We start from the raw sequence: 7,963 nt of genomic DNA on the forward strand, positions 1-7,963 counted from the left end.
GTATGTTTTAAGAAGGGACTTAAAAGAGTTCACTGACTCAGCCGACCTGATTTCCTCGGGCAGGCTGTTCCAGAGCCTCGGGGCCCTGACAGCAAACGCTCTGTCCCCTTTAGTTTTCAGTCGAGACTCTGGAACAGACAACAGACCTCTGCCCGAGGATCTCAAGGTACGTGCTGGTGCGTATGGGACTAAAAATTCAGAAATATAACAAGGCGAGAGGCCATGAAGATCTTTAAAAGTGATCAATAGAATTTTAAAGTCAATTCTAAAACATACTGGGAGCCAGTGTAATGAAGCTAAAATAGGAGTAATGTGGTCATATTTCTTTGTTCTGGACAGTCTGGAGTCGATCAATAGATTTTTGGGTTAAACAGGTGAAAAGGCTGTTGCAATAATCCAGGCGTGACATGTATATTTTAACTACATTCTTCACACCACATGTCTCCTTTTTTTGAAATTTCACGGTCACATCATGACAAACCAATATAACAAAATTCCAGTTTCTGTTAGAATGGTAATATTCCACAGATTCCACACTTCACTATTCTTCTTATAGAAATAAAATAAAATACATTGTTCTCCAAATGCCTTGGGCCTGCTGCTCACAGCTATAATAACTGAATGAGTAGTTGCATAAAGGCTTCCAGCTAACCTGGCTGCTAGGAAATAATACATGTTTAGCATAAAGCTAACAAAATACAATGGCCTAAACCCACAGGTGAACGACATGAGTAGCAAGTTAGCATTTTACTAATAGATTTAATAAAACAGTAAATATGCATTATAAACACCAAACATTATTTCCGAACGCATTCTTCACAAAGTTGCTTTTTGCAAGAGCCTAATCAACTGAATACAATCACGAAGCGTACATTAGCACTCGAGAAAATCAAGTTCAATACACGCGTTATACACAAGGTGAGCCAAGCTAGCTTAACATGCCAAGTAGTGTTAGCATCCCCGACTACGTTCTATTCACGACACTTCAAAACAACAAAGGAGAGGCTCAGGTAAACGGAGCACAACAAGGCAATAAAATATACATTACACTTAAATATTCTTAAACTCCATGGATTTTTTGACACACTGAAAATTATGAGACAGGCAACAGGTAGTGTGCTTCTCTTCCTCGCTTCTGTCGTACTGAAGACGAGGGTTGGCTGCAAGCCACACCAAGCTGTCTCGCTAGGGAGGTGATGCCCCCTTGTGGCAAAAACCGGTATTTCGCTCCTAACATGAATGCACATCAAATTAACTAAATTAGGCTCTGCTACAACAATAAACACCTGGAAATGACAGACTTTTCAAAATAAAATCAGATAATGTGACCACACATTCCTGTGTGTCACACACTCCCTGGCAAAAAAAAAGATGTCTCCTGACATTGACACCCTTGTTCTTTAACACACTATGCATTTTCAATACAGCAATGGCGGGGCGTATGCGTAGGGGATGTAAGGTGTGAAACCAGTGTATGGTGAGTAAGGTGGTGTCCGTGTAGGTATGTAGGGTGAGGTTAGTGTGCCTACAGTGGGATGAGGTTGCAGTGACGGTTCACCCAGTGTTTGGTATGTAAACATCTGCAGTGGCTTTCTTTCCCTAGCTGACCTTCTAACCTCACTGGATGTGTCTGCTACTGGAGCTGTTAAAAATCTCACTTCCTCACTAGAGGATAAATGTTCATCATCTTCCTTGTCTACCTCAGGTGGTACTACATCAGATAGCAACTGGGTCACAGACTGATTGTCTCTCTGACTGTTATTCTCACTGGCACATCTCTCCTGCCTAACAGGAACTTCGACATGTCTGTTTGCTTCTCCAGGGACACAATCCATTTGGGTCACAGCAGGTAAGTGGTGGTAAGTGTTCTCTCTTTCATGTCCTCTTTCTTTCACAGGAACTCTCAACCAATATCCTGCGATGCTCTCATCCGAATCAGAACCACTTGTGTCACTCCTGTGTTTTCTCATGTCTCTTGACCGGGTTTGATTTGATCAGGTTTGTCTCTTTGGTGTGTGCTCAAGTCTGTGCGGCGGGACTTCAACAGGTAGGTCATTAACCAGTAGTAGCAAGTTACGGTGGAGAACTCTGGTCTTATGTTTGTCCTCGGTCTCAGGGTGGACTACATACACAGGATTGTCAGCTACCTGCTCTTTGACTACATAGATGGTCCTTTCCCAGTACGACCTGAGTTTCCCTGGACCCCCTCCCTCACCAAGATTCCTTACGAGAACCCTATCTCCAGGATGCAAAACTACACCCTTAAGTTTCTTGTCGTAATAGGTCTTGCCTCGGGCACTTGACAGTTTGCTGTTTTCACTCGCTATCCGGTATGCCTCGGTCATCTTTTCAGCCCACTTTTCAGCATAGCTCTTGTGTGATACTGTGTTTTTCTCAACAATCAGGCCAAATAACATATCGACAGGGAGACGGGGGTGGTGTCCATACATCAGAAAGTAGGGTGAGAACCCTGTCGACTCGTGCCGAGTACAATTGTAAGCATGCATGGTGTGTTGGAGATGGTCTTTCCACCGCTCTTTGTCTTTCTCAGCGAGCGTCCTAAGCATCTGCAAGAGAGTTCTATTAAACCTCTCTGCGGGATTTCCCTGAGGGTGGTATGGTGTCGTCCTTGAGTGTCCAACTCCAGATTTCCCCCATAGAGTCCTGAAGAGCTCATTTTCAAACTCACGACCCTGGTCGTGATGTAACCTGCCAGGACACCCAAAGCGGGGGATGAATTCCTCAAAAATGTGGTCAGCTGGTAATCGATGCACACAAGGTCCAATGGTGAGTTTGAAATGATCGTGCCCATTGGGGCACGCACATTCCCAGCTGGTTTCTTTTGTTGTATACAAGGGCATTTCCTCGTAACATATTCCTCAACATCCTTTTTCATGTACGGCCAGTAAAATCTCCCCCTAGCCAGAGACAGCACTCGCTCTGTACCTACGTGCCCCATATCATCGTGAAGGTACTTTAATACTTCGGGACGGTATATGGCAGGGAGGACTACTTGTTGTCTGTCACTGGTCCGTCGGTACAGGAGTCCATCACTCAAGTACAATTTACTCCACTCATGAAGAAGTCTCCTTGCTCCCCTGTTCACTGTTTGCCGTCTACTGCTAGTGAGTACTGCATTTGTCTCCTTTAGCTTAATGATCTCTCCTACTGCTTGATCTTCCCTTTGAGCTTTAGCCAAATCCTCCCTACTGATCGTTGGAAGTGGTGCCGGAGGTTCTTGGGTGGCATTTGTGGCGAGAGCAAGAGCAGCAACCCAAGCTACATCATGTTCCCGAGCTACTTTGGTCCCATTCCAGGTAGCTTGCACAACTTCCTGTGACAACTCCTCAGTGCACTCTGCCACATACTTATCAATGTCCAATGGCATGCGGGACAATGTGTCAGCGTCTGTGTTCGCCTTTCCAGGTCTGTACTTTATCTCAAACCTAAAGTCAGACAACTCTCCAACCCAACGATGTCCGACAGCGTTAAGCTTGGCGGTGCTCATCACATAAGTTAATGGGTTATTGTCAGTATAGATGGTAAAGTGGGGGGCGTAGTATAGGTAGTCTCTAAACTTTTTGCACACTGCCCACTTAAGAGCCAAAAATTCCAATTTCCCACTGTGCAAGCGGTAGTTTCTCTCGGCCTGTGTCAATGTTCTGGAACCGTAGCCTATTATTCTCAGCTTGCCATTTTGGTTTTGGTAGAGTACAGCACCAAGGCCCTGTTCAGAGGCGGCCGTGTGGAGTTGTTATGGTAAGGTGAAGTCGGGGTAAGCGAAAACTTGTGAATTAGTGAGTCTGTCGATGAGGTGCTCCAGTACTCCCTGGTACTCACCAGTCCACTTAACAGAGGTCTTGGAGCTGAGCGCCTTTGGCCTTTCCTTGGTGGGGCTGCACAGTGGACACACGCCTCCTTGAACTTTAAACTCGCGGCGTTGAATGTAGGAGAGATGTTTGAGGGACACTGCCTGTTCTGGTGTGTGGTGTGTGGCTTCTTCTGGCTGTGTTCTATGGTGGGATGGGATACTGTTCAGTGGAAGAGGCTGTGCAAATGCAGGTTGTGTAACTACAGTTTGCGTTGTGACCTGTGGTGGAGGCAGGTTCGCAAATTGGAGGAGCTTTTTACTCAGATCCTCATAGTCTAAAAGCATTTGCTGAACATTATCTGGTAAAACATTGGCTTTGCTAAAAGTAGTAGCACTGGCTGTGTTACTGGCTAGCTGCGTGTTGGCCGGCGCAGTAGTGACTACACTCACTGCATCAGTAGATGGTGCATTAGCTGTGACTGTATGGGCTAGTTCAACAAGAGGCGAGGTTACATGTATTTTCATTGGCTCTGCATTTACTCTTGACTCACCAAATAGCATAACCTAACCACGTGGCTGTACCATCTCATCAACAACATCTTTCAGGGCTAGCAGTTCACCCATACCCATGTCCTCAGAGTCTAAAAGGTCCTTACTGTACATGAAGGCGTGGATGTATTCAAAGCAACCCTCTGCGTCTCCACTCGAAAGCTCTGATGGGTCTTTGCCTGGAACTGAGCCAACATTTTCAGCAACCTGGAAAAGTTCATTAGATGACAGGGAAAGCAGGCTCTTCCTGATGTCCCACACCAGGCTCTTCCTCTCTCCGTCGGTCATGGTGAGGTCTTCTCCAGTCCTTTAACACGTCACTCAGCTCTAATCTCAGCTACACTTGCTCTCAATGGTTCGCTAAATTAGGCTCTGCTACAACAATAAACACCTGGAAATTACAGACTTTTCAAAATAAAATCACATAATGTGACCACACATTCCTGTGTGTCACACATAACACACTGCTGAGGCTAGATTTAATCTAAAGGGAGCTGCTGCCCCCGCGACCCAACCCCGGATAAGCGGTTAAAGATGGATGGATGGACACTGTTATGCTCAATCTGATACAGCAATTATTTTGCAAATGTCAAATAACTAAATGCCTCTACTGACTAACTTTAAGAGTTTTATGCATTTCTGCGTATGTTTAGATTATTTTTTTCAACCTAGGAAAAACGTAACCATTACAATACTGATGTGAATTCAAGCTGACTACAGCCACTGTTCTTCATGAAGGACACAACCAAAAACTTTCAACTTTCAGTCATCCTTCATGCCTATAGGGAGTGAATATATACAGTATATTCACTATAAATAAAATATATTTTACACACCAATTAAAATATGAGGGAAGTGCTGCTTTGAATCACTTTTGCCTTGGTGCTGTTGCTAATGAGCTGATATTTACTATCACTATGTTCCTCAGCTGCATGTAGTAAACTGATGTACAGTAGCTTATTTTCTTGGTGATTTCAAAGCATTGGAGGAAATGTTGGATATTACTTACTAAGGCGGAGAAAGCAGGTCGAACAAAAGCAAGTTCACCATGAAAGTAATTTATATCAAATTACAAATTAACTATTACAATAAACAATAATATTCAAATATTGTAAAAATGTTTGAGTTTTTAATGTGCAGCAAGTCTAGCGGCACTTCACTGAACCTAATGTGTTTGTTCATCATCTCCAGCATCAACAAGAAATAATTTTTATGAGCATTATAAGTTGAGATATGTCATGAGTGATGTCAAACAAGAAGAAAATACAGAAGAGGCATCCTTCAGTGCTATTATGGAGGGAGAGCTATGGTGAGGACAATCTGCTGTTTTAATTTCTTTTCACTTTCGGATCAGTTTGTGTGACAGCTTTCACACCAGTCTAAATTAACTGTTCCAAACTGGCAAACACCCCAGAATTCTTTTAAAACTAACCAATTAATTTAGGTGTAAAAGTACCCTAAATGGTCAACAATAATAGTAGAATATATTTTGATAAATAACTCTCAAACCAAATATCGATCTTGTAGCTCGGTGAAGTGCTGGGAAAAAAGGAGAGGGTTGCTATTAGGAGAATTTTAGAGAGCAGTGAGGGTCTGTGGCTTAGCAGGGAGATGATAATGTGAAGTACATCATAAAAAGTTGAGTTTTCAGCCTTGAAGACGAGAACTGACTCTGCCCTCAGTGAGGGAAGGTCATCCCATCACAGAGGAGCCGGCAGAGAGAAAGACTTGATAATAATAAATAGGAGAGATGAGACAGCAGTAGCTTCAGGATTAGAGTCACTTCCATGAACTTTGCTTACAACACAAAGTGGTAATACCGTGATAGAATGAAGCATTGTGGACTTTCAGTCTGTATTCCCACAGCCAACACTGATGTTATATCACTGAGGCTCTGATTTATTCACATAGCACTGACTTTTAAAAGTATTTGCAATGAAAAGTTTCACTTTATCTATAAAGGGAGACCTGGCCTGACTTTATGACAAAATACAAAAAAAATTACAGCTGCAAGCAGCATTGGGCGGGCCCTCGCACGTGTATTGCGTCGGGGTGTGAAGCGGCCGCGTTGCATATTCTGGATCTCTGCCGGTGCGGCTGTGAATTTGCTACGCGCTTCGGACGCTGCATGAAGGTGTTTTACGTCACTTCCTGTGTCCCCTTTGTGGCGCTACATAGCACTTGGCGCTATGAATATAAACTAATATTGGCGTATAGATGTGTTCAGGGTGGGACAGCTTTCAAGCACATAAAGTTTTGTTCAGATGTGAGCATGTACACTGATGTTACAACAACTTCATGTTTCATGGCGAAGAGAAATTTTTTTTTATATTTATATATATAAAAAATCTCTTCAGTTTCAATAGGGACCTCGCACGGTTCGTGCTCGGGCCCTAAAAAGACAACTTTCCACTCAGCTGCAGCCCATTCCTAGAAACAACAGATTTCCTAACAGTTGATACTCTTGAATATAGACACCTATTGGATCAGTTCTTTGTTTGTGTCAACTGCCACACTAATGTTCAGTGTCATGCAGCCAAGGGTCACCTCAATGACACATACAATCATCCTACATGCCATATACTAAATAACAGTATAAAACAACCAACACAACAACAACCGAACAAGCCAATCAGTCCACGTCCATTTTTGGACTTTACGCCTTTATATGTTAATATGTATCTGAATTATCAATCCACTTGTCAATATTTCTGTAGTAAATGGAATAAGGAATACTAGTCTTTCAACAAACTGAAAGACAGAAGATCATGTGACCTGTGTTTTGGCCTCTTTTCATAGGTTACCAGTCTGCTGAGTTGATTTAAAGATTTTACTGATTACATTTAAAGCACTTCATGGACTGGCTTCTAGTTATATTGCTGAAATGCTGCCCGCCCACGAATCAGAGTGCAGTCTAAGATCCTCAGGCAGAGTTCTTCGGATTTTTCCTAAATCCTGGTTTAAGATAAAACGTGACCAGGGTTTTGCAGTCAAGGCCCCAAAGCTGTGGAACTCACTGCCTGAGTATCGGAGGCTTGCAGATACTCTTTTAATAATGTCAGTCCTAAATTTTATTAGTAGCGCTAGTAGTAATCACTATTTAATATGTATCCATCGATTGTATCTACAGGAGGTGGGTGCAAGGACAAACACTACAGCCTATTGTAATCCAAAGCTATTTCCCTGCAATAAATCCTTTCTGAAGCTGTAGTTAATGTTGTAGTTACACTGTATTACAGTAGATTATGGCTGTGTTCATGTTATTATGTCCTCCTCTTGAATCTGGGAGGAGGAGCATGGTTCAGTTTTGACATGATTAATGGTTATCAACCTGTGGCAGGATGAGGCCAGCCAGCAGAGCTAGAGCCACTGTCACCTGGATTCACCTCATCACTGTCAAGTGAGAAGGGAAGACAGGTAACATTTTGCCCAATAAGAACAGCAGTACAGAGGAGGGCTGATTTTAACCACCAAGAACATGGCTCTGTTCAACACCCTGTCCAGTCAACACACACACAGAGAGAGAGAGAGAGAGAGAGAGAGAGAGAGAGAGAGAGAGAGAGAGAGAGAGAGAGAGAGAGAGAGAGAGAGAGAGAGAGAGAG

This window comes from Micropterus dolomieu, linkage group LG20 (genome assembly GCF_021292245.1).
Source record: "Micropterus dolomieu isolate WLL.071019.BEF.003 ecotype Adirondacks linkage group LG20, ASM2129224v1, whole genome shotgun sequence".
Lineage (NCBI taxonomy): Eukaryota > Metazoa > Chordata > Actinopteri > Centrarchiformes > Centrarchidae > Micropterus > Micropterus dolomieu.